At 42.0% G+C, this 14,302-nt stretch overlaps 1 protein-coding gene across 1 annotated transcript in view; it reads left to right on the top strand.

Annotated features, from left to right (window-relative positions):
• Positions 1-14,302, top strand: part of LOC135224655 (uncharacterized) — an 84,352-nt gene that overhangs the window by 42,601 nt on the left and 27,449 nt on the right. The window lies entirely within an intron of this gene.

Raw genomic sequence — 14,302 nt, 5'->3', positions numbered from 1 at the left:
AAGTCAGAAGTATTGGCCCCTCGTTGGCGTTTCGCAAGAACTTCTCCGTGGCGCAGGTCCTGAAGGCAGGGGTCTGGTCTAACCAGACTACCTTTACGTCCTTCTACCTTCGGGATATTGCCCACAGGTCCTTGGATACCTTTCCTTGGGACCCGTGGTGCTGCTCAACAAGTTGTGTAGCTAACCCAGACCCTCGCAGGCTGAACAGCATCGAGTCCTGGTGTGACTGTGTGGATGGATGTGTGAGTGAGTGGACGTGACTGGCTCTCTCTTCCCATCTTTTCCTTCCCCTCCCCTCTACCTGTGGGCAGAGGGCCATGGTCGTCACTACGCTGGATGAGGACGAGATGCAGGTGAGCTATATGACAGAGCCCCATCCTATCCCTTTCACTAGGGATAGGAGCAGAATATCCACCACTTCCTTCTGCAAGGGGGGAAGTGGATGCCTACAAGAGTCAAACCCATGACTTTATATTTGCTCCTGTACAGGAACAAGTTCTTGCATTGCTGGTACTAAGAGATGCGCATGCCCCCTCTCTTAGTACTCGGTCCAGAGGTCTGACCATTGATCCTGCGGTGACACCCCGATCAATCGGACAGAGGCTGGATCCCTCCCTCGCTCTTACGACCAGGGAGGCTTCCAAGGTAGGGCGAACACCAGTCTGTTCACAAAAGACTCAGATTCCACCCACCAAGAAGTGAGTCTTCCTATTGTAAAGGACCGAAGGTTTGTATGCCGTGTCGGAACAAATGACAATTTGTCCAAAATTGCATTTTTCCTAACTATACAAACTGAGGTCCTTTTACACATAGCCCCACCTCATGCCACCCCTCACTCTGCAGTTTTTGCTTGGGCCAAAGCAAAAGTGATTTGTTTACCTCCCAGTCGCGCGCGAGCGCGCCTGTCGGACAAGCAGTTCAAACTACCGAACCCCTTGTTCGAAGCTTACGACCTATCCAGCTGCCGCTAGTATCTTCCTATTGTAAAAAGGACCTCAGGTTTGATATAGTTAGGAAAAATGCAATTTTGGACAAATTGTCATTTTATAGGGTTAGCGGGGGATGGGAGGGGGGGCAGGCGGGCCATGCTTTACTTGGCCATCCTGCCCAGGAGCACATTTCAGAAGTCACCCCCTTTGAAACCTAATCAAAATGAGGTTTTATACATTCAACTTCCCTGCCAGATATATACTTAGCTATAGACTCCGTCGTCCCCGACAGAAATTCAAATTTCGCGGCACACGCTACAGGTAGGTCAGGTGATCTACCGCCCTTCCCTGGGTGGCAGGACTAGGAAGCATTCCTGTTTTCTAATCAGATTTCCTCTGACGCCCGGACCATCAACATGTTGTTGATTCCTCTTGACTGGATTTTTTTTTTTCATCGACAATTGATCTTCTTAATCGACTTTTGGTGACGTATATCTGGATTGTTGGATTGGCACACACTTTTGTGGACTGTTTTGTGGACTTGCTTTGGAATTTTCTTAGAATGTCTGACGCCGGAATGGTGATGAGATATTGTGTGAATGTAGGCTGTAAGGTGAGGTTGCCGAAAGCTTCGGTAGATCCTCACACCATATGTAAAGGTTGCAGAGAGTATGAATGTTCTTTTACTAACACTTGTAAGGAATGCGAGAATTTGAGTGAGAAAGAGTGGAAGAATCTAACTACTTATTTGAAGAAGTTAGAAAGAGAGAGAGTGAGGAAAGCTTCCTCTAGAAGTATGAGTGGTTCTAGATCTAATGAGCTAGTTCCTAGTTTGGGAACTTCTTCCCCTCTTGTAAGAATTGCCACTTCTTCCTTTTCAGCCTCTTCACCTATTGCAGATCCTGCAGATTCGACAAAGGAACTTGCGGATCTAAAAGCCGCTTTCAAAATCATGGAAAACAAAATGGCTGCTTTGCAAGGTAAGGCTAGTGATTATACAGTGGACAGTGATATGAGTGTCCCCAGTGTAGTGGAGGGGGCGTCTGGTCGGCTCCACAACGCTCCCAGGTCTAGACCTCTTCCAAGCTCCCAAGCCCAGAGGAGAAAGAATGTCAAAAACCGTAAGGAGGTTGTGGAGATTCCCCACCGATCAGGTGTCCCTTCGGCAGGTTCTGTGACACCCCAGACTGCCAGGGATCGCTATTGTAAAAGCATCCTGCGTGAGTGTTTCTCGTCATCTGGATCTTCGTCTCCTAGACGCGGTTGGAGGGATTCTGATCGCTCGCGACCATTGAAGAGGAGTTGGAAAGCACAGGCTCTTAACTCGAGCCCGGAACGCTTCCCAGAGGAGTTTCCTTCGGATGTTAAGAGGGCAAAGAGAGCCCTATTGTCACCCGTAGTTGGCGTGGAGCCCATAGACACCTCTACTCCTCCTTCGCCTCCTCCCGAAGAGGAGAAAGAGGAGGCTACTAAGAGAATCCTCCTCTCTATGCAAGAACAGATATCTTCGTTAGTGGGAGTGCTCTCAAAGGAACCTCCTCGAAGGAAAGATACTTCCCTTCCCATCAAGAGGTCCTCTCGACGTATGGAGGTCCCTGCCGCCAGGAGCAAAGCTCCTACCAGGAGTGAGGCTCCTAACAAGAGCGAGGAGCCAACCAAACGCAAGGCTCCTGCTAGGAGTGAAGAGTCGTTCAGGCGCGTGGCACCTACCAGGAGTGAAGAGTCAATCAGACGGGAGTCAACTAAACGCGTGACTCCTACCAGGAGTGAGGAGTCAACCAGGCGCGTGACTCCAACCAGGTGTGAGGAGCCTAACAGGCGTGTGGCGCCAGCCAGGAGTGAGGAGTCACCCAGGAGGCAGGAGCCAGGAGTGAGGAGTCACCCAGGAGGCAGGAGTCAGGAGTCGGGAGGCAGGAGTCAGGAGTCAGGAGTCGGAAGTCAACCAAGAGACAAGGTTCGACTAGACTCGTGTCCGGATCGAAGGAGGTCTTGGAAAGACTCATCCTCCAAACGGGAACGTTCTCCCTCTTCCGATCGTGTATTAGAAGAGGTGTCAGAAGACGAGCTCCCTACAAATGAGGGACTGTCTAACTACAAGACGTTAGCCTCCTTATTGCTTCAAGAGTATGGAGACTCTCTTAGCCCGGCCGCTCCTCCTTCGCCTCGTTCGCTCTTCTCGAGTACTACGACCGTAAAGTCCTCTGCTTTCCTTAAAATGAAACCAGCGATTTCTATGAAGGCCCTCCAGTCTTTAGATTCATGGATGGGCACGAAGAAAGAGTTGGGCAAAACAGTGTTCTGCATGCCTCCTTCCAAACTCCTTGGAAGGAGAGGCATTTGGTACGGGACAGGAGAAGCTATGGGTCTTTCTCTCCCTGCATCAGCAGACGCAGACTTCTCGAATCTGGTTGATGCCTCCAGACGACACTCTTTAGGGTCAGCCAGATCAACATGGAGCATTTCTGAGTTGAACCACCTTCTTAAAGGACTATTCATCGTCTTAGAGGTGTTCAATTTCCTAGACTGGTCTCTCGGGGTACTTGCTAAAAAGTCTCAAGACCACAAGAATTTCTCAACACCCAAGAACTTTTCATAGCATCCTGGCATGTATGGACAGGCAGTCCAAGACGGCGCGGGGGAGGTTTCTTCCCTATTTGGAGCAGGTTTGCTAAAGAAGAGATCAGTGTATGGATCCCTCTTGTCTAAGACTGTTTCTCCGAGTTAGAGAACCGCGTTATTGTTCGCCCCTTTGTCCGATCATCTGTTCCCTTCTCAGTTGGTGAAAGATATATCACGCTCACTAACTGAGAAGGCGACACAAGACCTCCTTGTGCAGACAACGAAGAAGAATTGCCCTATAGTGCCAACTATTAAGAAGGACTCTCGTCCTCCTCAGCAGCCCTTTCGTGGAGGTGCAACGGCTCGTCCCCCCTCCAGAAAGAAGAGCTCAGATAAAAGAGGAAGGTCTTCCTTCAGGCCCTTCAAGAAGGGAAAATGACTCTCACATCCTCCGAACACCAGTAGGCGCCAGACTCCTGACTACGCAGGAGCCTGGGCGCTGAGAGGAGCCGACTCTTGGTCGGTTTCGGTTCTAAAGAAGGGATACATCATCCCCTTCAAGATACAGAGACCCTATAATGAAAGATATGCTCCTTCAAATGGTGGATCAAATGTGGGAAAAGGAGGCCATCGAACTGGTGCAGGATCCACTCTCCCCGGGATTTTACAATCGCCTTTTCCTAATGCCAAAGGCTTCGGGGGGGTGGAGACCGGTACTGGACGTAAGCGCGTTGAACCGATTTGTAGAAAAGAAGAAGTTCCGAATGGAAACGTCCTCCTCGGTGATGTCAGCCCTACGTCCAGGAGATTGGATGGTCTTGCTGGACTTACAAGACGCGGTTATTTCCACGTCCCCATTCACACTCTCGCCGAAGAAATATCTTCGGTTCATGATAGGGGGCAAGATTTTTCAATTCAGGGCTCTGTGTTTTGGCCTGTCTACAGCTCCTCAGGTCTTCACCAACCTGATGGCAAATGTAGCGAAATGGCTTCATCTAGAGGGAATCAACATCTCCCTCTACTTAGACGACTGGCTAATCAGGGCCAAGTCAGAGAGCCAGTGTTTGGAGGACCTTATGATAACTCGAAATCTGATAGTCTCTGGGATTACTCGTAAACCTCGAGAAGTCACAATGATCCCCAGCCAGAACCTAGTTTATCTGGGGGGGATTCAGATGGATTCTCGGGGTTTTCGGGTGTTTCCTTCGCAAGAGAGTCACTCGAGGCTTGTCAAAGATCTCGAACTTCTTATAGAAAGAACACAGTTCAGCGAGGGAATGGTTGAGCCTGTTAGGGACTCTGTCCTCACTGGAGAAGTTCTTTTCTCTAGGGAGGCTTCACATTCGCCCTCTACAGTTCTTCCTGAAAAAGGTATGGAATTGGAAGACGGGGTGCACTTTCAGACTCTTTTCCGATCCCCAGGAGGTGAAGAATCACTTGAAGTGGTGGTTCATCCCTCTCAAAAAGAACGAAGGCTTGTCTCTTGCCCTGCGGAACCCAACCAAGTGTTATTTTCCGACGCTTCGGAGTCGGGATGGGGAGCTACGCTAGGAGCAAGGGAAGTGTCGGGCTCCTGGACAAAGGAACAGGTGTCTTGGCATATCAATTGCAAGGAACTAGTAGCCATACACCTGGCCTTAAAGTTCTTCGAGGCGGTAGTCAGAGGCGGGGTGGTTCAGATAAACTCGGACAACACCACGGCTCTGGCTTACATCCGCAAACAAGGAGGGACTCATTCTTTCTCTCTCTACCAGCTAACAAGAGATCTGTTAATCTGGACAGAGAAAAGGGATATAACTCTCCTCACCAGATTTGTACAAGGGAAGCGAAACGTAAGAGCAGACAGACTAAGCAGGAGGAATCAGGTCCTTCCCACAGAGTGGACTCTCCACGCAGAAGTGTGTCAAAGTCTGTGGTCCCTGTGGGGGAGACCTCACATAGACCTATTCGCTACGTTCCTCTCCAAGAGGATAGAGATATTTTGCTCGTTAGTAAAAGATCCAAGAGCCTTTGCAATCGACGCATTTCTCCTAGATTGGTCGGGCCTAGACGCCTACGCCTTTCCCCCATTCAAGATCCTGGGGGAAGTACTCAGGAAATTCGTGGCTCCAAAGGGGACGAAGTTGACCCCCATAGCCCCATTTTGGCCAGCCCAAGAATGGTTCACGGAGGTACTGGAGTGGATAGTGGACTTCCCCAGGTCTCTGCCAAGCAGAACAGATCTACTCAGACAACCCCACTTCGAGAGGTTTCATCACAACCTCCCCGGTCTCGCTCTGACTGCCTTTCGACTATCGAAAGACTCGTCAGAGCGAAGGGCTTTTCTCGCAAGGCTGCAAGCGCTATCGCTAGAGCCCGCAGATCCTCAACTAGGCGAGTATATCAATCGAAGTGGGAAGTCTTCAGGAGATGGTGTAGGACGAAGAAGCTGTCCTCCTCCAATACCTCTGTAACCATCATTGCCGATTTCCTCCTTTTTCTTAGAGAGGAATCGCAACTTTCTGTGTCAACCATCAAGGGATACAAGAGTATGCTGTCAGCGGTATTCCGGAATCGAGGGCTGGAGATAGCAAATAATAAGGATCTCCACGATTTGATTCGGTCTTTCGAGACTTCGAAATCGAAAACTCCGAGAACACCTAGCTGGAATCTGGACGTGGTCCTGAAATTCCTCTCCTCGGACATATTCGAACCTCCACATCTTGCCTCCTTTCGGGACATTACTAGGAAGTGTTTATTCCTATTGTCCCTCGCGACAGCCAAAAGGACGAGCGAATTGCACGCTCTGGACTCTAAAGCTGGTTTTAAAGGAGATTCGGCTATCTGTTTGTTCCAGACATTTCTGGCGAAAAATGAGAACCCTTCAAAGCCTTGGCCCAGGAGCTTTGAAGTAAAAGGCCTATATAACCTGGTAGGTAGAGAGATAGAAAGGTCTCTTTGCCCGGTTAGGGCTCTTAAATTTTTCTTCTTGATAAAAAGAAGCAGATGGGAGGTGTCAACAGGGTCTTTGGTGTGCTGTGAAGAACCCCAAAAGACTTATGTCTAAAAACGCCTTAGCCTTCTTTGTGAGAAGTGTGATTATTGAGGCGCACAAGAATTGCCCGGATGAATCCTTCAGACTTCTAAGAGTTAAAACTCATGAAGTAAGGGCGGTAGCCACGTCGCTAGCGTTTCAGAAGAATATGTCGCTGAAGAATATCCTAGAAGCTACATATTGGAGATGCAATTCAGTTTTTGCATCTCATTACCTGAAGGATGTAAGGGTGACCTATGAGAAATGCTTCTCTCTCGGTCCATTTGTGTCAGCAGATACAGTACTACTGGGACTTGGAGCAAAGACTGATCCTTAAAATTTTTATTTTAGAGGTACATATACCCTCTGGTCAGATATGTTCTTGGTTTCCTGCTAGCAGGAGTGCTTGGTGTCGCACGGGCGACCGCTGCCTATGCTAGTAGGGGACTAGGTGTGTATATGGCTAGTAGGGAGGTACAAATTTTTTGTTTTGTTTTGTTTTGTTCCCTTATAAAGTGTACGTGATTTTCTTTTATGTTTCGAGTTATTGGTTGTTTTTAAGGAGTTTGGGGAGAACTCCTTGCAATCTTTAGAACTATCATGAATGTTAGGATCGGGTGATCGGGATCGGTGTTGTGCTCCTTGAACAAGGTGTATTGTCATGTTAGTGGAATAGCACCCAATGACAAAGGCCTTTAGGCTCTGCCGAGTAAGTGGATAAGACCCCATTGGCAGACCCACAAGAACTCTTAGCCATAGATCAATATCTCGCTGAGGCTCTTGAGGCGAAGCAGACTCCTGGGCAGTAGCCACGAAGTCTTCCGCCTAATTAGGTAGGAACCAAGGTTTTATTATTACCTACAACATATGTTGTTTACCTGTCTATTTCAGTAGTTAGCTGTCTCTTACCCACCACCAATGGGTGCCAATCAGCTAAGGATATATCTGGCAGGGAAGTTGAATGTATAAAAATGATATTGTCATTATACAATAAAGTTTTATACATACTTACCTGACAGATATATACGATTAATGGCCCACCCAGCCTCCCCGCAGGAGACAGGTGGAAGAGAGGAAATGATTAGAAAACGGGAATGGTTCCTAGTCCTGCCACCCAGGGCAGGGCGGTAGATCACCTGACCTACCTGTAGCGTGTGCCGCGAAATTTGAATTTCTGTCGGGACGACGGAGTCTATAGCTAAGTATATATCTGTCAGGTAAGTATGTATAAAACTTTATTGTATCATGGCAATATCATATTTAGTCTTTGGAGCAACCTTTGGCAACAGCTGCATTACTTTCTGGACTCAAATTGCCATCCATTTATTATGGTTTCATCTCACTTAGCAGTATAGCTTCCCAAACTTTACCTTGTACTGTTTTCATTTTTCAGTAAGAATAAATCTTGAGTGAACCATTTGAGTCTAGCTATGACACTTGTTTTATTGAAGCATTGATAAATACCAGTAATAACAGAATTTTGCTGCCCCGCTAAAAGCAATGCTTTTTAATGGACTATTTTAGAAGCTGGTAGGTACAATTCACTTTTTGGTTCTTATGCCATACAACGCTTCAGCAATGTAGGCAAGATTTACTAAGCTAATGATTTGCATTTCACACAGATAATTGTTAAAAATGTTTAACTGTTAGAATTTGAAGAAAAATGCCTTGTTATACTAATGACCAATGACAAAGTTTTTTTTTTTTTTTTTTTTTTTTTTTTTGGTTTTTTTTTTTTTTTTTTTTTTTTTTCCTTCTTTTTGTCATATTACTCGGTTGTTATGGTTACTGCTAATATTATTAAATTTCATAAAGTTGTGTTTTTTAATTATTACAGACACTGCAAGAACAGTTGGAATCTGGAGATATATCAGTCGTTAATTTTGTATTGGGAGTGTCTGTTGCATCAGGACATGAATTATATTCTGTCATTCTTCCCCGTAATATTAGAGTAGCGCAGAGTGACAAGTCTACTGAACGCCACATTGCAATGCAGTTATTTCGGTAAGTTTGAGTTAAATTTTCTTCAATCCATCCTGGCCTTTCTTGATATTTTCAAACTCTATTCTTGATTGGGTAAACTTGATTTGGTCTATCTGCAAATACATTACAAAAGAATGTTTTTCCCAGTTCTTTTGTAAATAGGATTGTTGTTTTTCCAATTTGCAATTAACGCTTAATGGATAGGAGGCTCGTTGGATGATTTGGTTGCATTTTGAATCCAAGTCTTAAAAGTGGGTAACAAAATTATAGTATTTTTCATTCAAGAGGCCAAGTGCTGTATATTGGAGGTTACAAGTTGTCTTTTTAAACAGAAAAATCTCTCTCCAAAACTAAGGTTCAACTTGTACGGTGGAGACAAAATGAGAAACTTTACCACACAGCGCTAAACAAGATTATAAGCACTTTTGACATTGTACACAAATTACCACAAGTCCAACAAGGATGGAATGTCACTGAACACTTAGCATAAATTTTAGTGGCGTTGGTAGACTCATGCTACTATGAGTATCTTTTAATAAATTTCAATATTAATTGATTTGCAATGTTGGGGCATTGCTATGCCTTCCAATCACAGAAGAAGAGGGCTAATATCCAACCTTCATAAGGTAGACCCATTTCATCTATCATGTCTACCAGGTACTAGAAATTAGCTGGTGAACCATGTGAGAGGAGTGAAGCCACCAACTTGTGAGGTTACTGAAGATGACTATCTTAACCATCATTTTGGAAGACAAAAGGAGCCAAAGTGATCCAGATTTTATTCCAAAGAATAATTTGTTAAGCAATCTCACTTATACTGTATTTGGTAGCACAGATGATGACTATTTCCTATAGAAAGTTAAAGAGTATGCTTGTGCAAAATTTACAGATTTGGTCATTTAAAGGTACTATTCTACTTTTTAAGAAATTGTAAAATAGTATATCTCAATACTGGATTACATCTTAGTGAAATAAGTCATTATTTTCTAATGTAATTCTATTCTGTACTTTGTACATTTTTTTTCAGTGCATTTTCCTCTCATGAAAACATCCTAAAGCATATGGATCGGCCATGTGGCGTCAAGAAGATGTGGGTGATGTTTCAGGGAAAAGTCAAAAAAGATTCCTCCATCAGGTGATAATTGGTTTTCCAATACAAGTCCCAGTTCACCAGTAGACGATCATACTAGCAGTATGTTCGTGCCACTCCCCCATTTCCAGCCATGTCATCGTACAAAGGTAGTTCACATCAATATTCATACTCCACCTGTTGAGTTGTCTATGGAACTCACACCAAGCGTAGGTAAAGGGCTTATTAACTATGTAAGCACACCTTTTATGAAGGCTCAGACGAAGCAATCATTACGATTTAACATTCCCACAGTCACTCCTAAATCACGCGCCAACAGTAGTCATTATGCAGTCTTACATTGTACCTGCTATTCTCCAGAAATGAGTGAAGAATTATTCCATAGTGTGTGCAAAATGTGTGGTTTAAAAGGGCAAGGAAAACCAGTCCATAGTAATGATGAGAGTTATGCAAACTCTCTGCCAGTTGCTTCTCACACACCAAATGTAAAAACACCAAATGTAAAAGTGCTCCCTTCAAAGAAATTTCCCGTATCCATGTTAGAAACTCCGACAGTGTCCTCAGTTTTAAGGGTGAATCATTTTAATGTACAGAACTCCCCTAGTAGATTTCTCGTTTCTAAGATTGATCAGTTCAGTCTGTGTGAAAATGATACAGACAATGCTGATGTGGATAATTTGATTAACAACACGGACGGCAAAGTGTGGTACCTTATTGATCGAGCATCACAGGCTTTAAGGATACACTTTGGAACTGTGTAAATATAAGATGTGAACCTTTGTTAGTCTTTTTCTGTTACGTTTTAATTGTGTTTTTATATCGTTCTGTAACATGATGTTTTGATTGTGAATATTGCTAATTCTTTTGGTGTCCCCTCTGCCCACGAGGGTGTACGTATATTTATCAATACATGAATGTTTGCTCTCTTTGTGTTATAGATGCGACCAGGATTTTGTTCCATATTCGTGCTAGAATATCTATAGCAACAATGAATGATAAGATGAAACATTTTTATATGAAATTTTAAATGTTAGTTTACAAAATCCCAAGAAAGTGTTTCCTTGAAGAAGAACAATAGCCTATTAATAATCTAGGCAGAGAAGTAGCTCCCCAGATATTCACAGAAAACCGCCTGGACAATTTAAAAATCATTGTAAGACAATCAATGTCCAGTCTGATAAGCCAAGTCAGAAACAGCAGCAGTTCGCTCAAACAAAGCATCCTAAGCAGTGAGGCAAGAAGATCTAAATTGTGGGAAAGCTAAGAAAATTAGGCATTTGTTCCCTATGACTTAATCTCTGTTTTTGCAAAGTTTTATCTGCAGAATCTGTCATTATTATTATATTGCTGCAATTATTGTTATTACTGGTATTTTCCTTTTTTCATTATTATTGCGAATATTATCAGTATAGAGTTTTACTACATTCAGTTATCGTATATAGCGTTGTGAACCTGACAACTGTAACCACCTAAGGTCCCCATAGTGCGTTACTTTTCTAAGACCGCTGTGGTGTGGCTTTTACAGATATCATGCGTTGCCAATTTTCATGTTATGGTAATCATAGTAGCTTCATGAAGTTTATTGAAATAGTTTTCATTTCTTGAATTGTAGTGCTTTGTTTCCATAGATATTTAGAATAGTATATCTTATTTCATCCGTTCTTTGTTAAAACCTGTTTCATTAATAAAAAATGAAGATATGGCATGTTTTTTGCCAGGTGTTGCCAGATCTGAGTTTAGGGGTCCTATGATTCGTAAGAGGATTTACAAGGTCATGGTCAATGTCATTAAAGGATACCAGTTTCCAGAAAATGTATAGGATTGAGTGGATGTCTTTTCTTATAAAAAAAATGAACCAGACAAAACAAATAGTGAATCCCCAAGGTCTTTAATTGATTAATTTACAAACCCTTAGACATGACAACTCTGCCTTTTCTATCTGGTCCCACCTGAGTGATCTTAGAAAAGTAAACACACCATAGATGGAATTTAATTATATACAATATGTTCACTGATTGTTATAATTTTTAATGTTTTTTTAAACTATTCGCAATGTTATTACTTGTATTACCATTACTATGGTTACCATCTTTTATACTACTTCAGCAACTGTGTGGATATTGCCAATTAATAATTTTTTATCATGTTTCTAGAGTGTAAGTTATTGTCTATGCTTTGTCTATTCCATGTATATGACCTTGAGCTAAAATATTTTTATTATTATTAAAAACTAGTAAAATGGTAATTAAAATGCACTTGGCAACTCACCCCCCCCCCCCACCCACAGGGAAGCCCTGTTCTCATATGCTGTAGTTTATAATTTTTTAATTTGTTTGTGTTTGTATCATAGAGGGTTAATAGTAACTGGAGATGTTATCTGTATACTTGCACTGTGTGTGTATTTTGTTGTTCTGCCACCATTGCTGCAGAGCCTTGCAGCCATCTTGGAAAACCTGATAATCACGGAAATGAAATAGGTGCTTATTAGTGTGTCCTGCAATTATTTTTTTGTTCAGTGGGCACAGGAATTCTTCAGGAAAACCATAATAACATTTTTCCAGGTAAGAAAAGCATACTGAAATAGTCAGATAAATGACAGCAGTAGATACATTTTCTGTTAACATGTTTTTGTTATTTCTGCATATTATTGTGTGACATAAGTGCAATGCTGATTTCAGTTTTGCAACCAGATCATCAACCTTATATATATACTACATAATACTATAAAGTAGCCTGGATTTTGCTCATTATTAAAGATGCTAAGGCTTGTATGTTACTGGTCTCAAACATGTTACTGTGAGAGTATTTCAGGACGACATGCACTAGCTACAACCTATTGTGCTGTACTTCTGTTATTTGTCTCAAAATGTTTACTGCCAAATTTCAGAGGTTTTGATGAGGTAATCCATTCCTCCCCCAACTGGGATGAAACCATAGATATATATTCTCTCCCTCTCTCAGTACGAGTTGAAGTAACTGGTATGTTTTGTTTGTATGGTGTTTTTACATTGCATGGAACCAGTGGTTATTCAGCAACGGGACCAACAGCTTTGCGTGACTTCGGAACCATGTCGAGAGTGCACTTCTGTCAACAGAAATACACATCTCTAACACCTCAATGGAATGCCCGAGAATCGAACTCACGGCCACCGACGTGGCAGGTCAAGACCATATCGATCATGCCACGGAGGTGCTTAGTACATTTGTTTTTACCTACAGCACATAGAATTTTAAATATATATTCAATAGTACAACAGCACATAGAATTTTAAATATATATTCAATAGTACATTTGTTTTTATCTACAGCACATAGATTTTGTATCTATGAAAGCAATATTATATTATATAATATATATAATAATTATTAGGATTGTCATGTATATGAACTATTCTGTTATTTTGGGCCTCTCAGGATAATAAGGTAATTACTTCTTTCTCAATGATCCTATGTAAGCATGTGCATAAATTGTTATAAAAGGGGGGGGAATACGCTGCATACACTGTATATTCATTTTTATTTTCCTTTTTATCTTTTGAAATTGTAGAAGGTTTATTTACTACATGAAAAACTGCACAATTATAGTTTCTGTTCAAATTTTTAAATGGTGCTATTTTTTCCCATAATTCCTTTACTTAGCATGCATTATAAAAGTACAGTATACATGTTTAGTGAATTGTGGAGTAGTATTTTTTTTATTTCTGACCTTGACTTAACCTCAAGTCACTTAAGATTAATTTTTGCATGTTCATGTATGCATAATGGTAATCAGTCATAATTATGAAGTGTATTACAGTAATAGCCAGTTCATTCAACTTTTAAAATTATATTGTTTGTGCCAAATTCAAATGGTGACAGAGAGGACACTAGCTATCATGAAACCTATGATCCATTATAATTTTTAAATGATCAGATTTGTTCATTTAGTGTAAACTGTTATATTATAAATGATTAGTTTATCCAGATAAGACTTACATATCATTAAAATATAGGTTTGTTTCTCCCTTCAGTATTCGTATCACTGCTGTACATTTTAGCCTAATAAACATAATATAAAGATTTGAATTTAAATGTCAGCTTCACTACTTCAATCAAACTGTGATAAATATTCTCATTGCCTTTTATTTAGTTTAGATGGTAATGGTAATTTTGGCTATGAAAGTACACCCATAACATCACCCCTCATTTACTATAGGTTCACTTTTCACTTCTCATCCCTCAGCATAGCTAACGCACTTTACCTCTAACAGACTATTTTTGTTCTTCAAGCTACAAAGACCACATCTCCTCCCTTCTACAAGGATTGTTTACCTGGTCTTCATAATCCAGTGCTTATTAACACTGCCTTGTACATCACACAGTAAACAATAAAATTATGTATCTAATTAGTAGCCCCATTTTCAGAAATGTTTTTTGTTTGGTTTTCACCTTGTAATCTACTCTATAGTCTCATTATACTGCATCAAGATTATGATGATAATGTTCTGAAAGTTTTAAATACCATGTCCCTTTCTATTTCACTGGTACATCACTGGTTAGAACTACCTCCCCCACCCCAACCCCCCTCAACGTTAAGAAATGTCCCCTGACTCACCCCAACCCCTCAACGTAAGAAATGTTCTGGGTGTGCATAGTCCCTACGGGCTACATAGAAGGTTGAGAGAAAAGACAATTTGAAATCTTTCTCATGTATGACTCCTCTCCTTTATCAGTGGATAGCTTTGCTAG

Source organism: Macrobrachium nipponense, chromosome 12 (genome assembly GCF_015104395.2).
Source record: "Macrobrachium nipponense isolate FS-2020 chromosome 12, ASM1510439v2, whole genome shotgun sequence".
Lineage (NCBI taxonomy): Eukaryota > Metazoa > Arthropoda > Malacostraca > Decapoda > Palaemonidae > Macrobrachium > Macrobrachium nipponense.
Note: the sequence above shows the minus strand (reverse complement) of the source record. Positions and strands in the feature narration are given on the sequence as shown.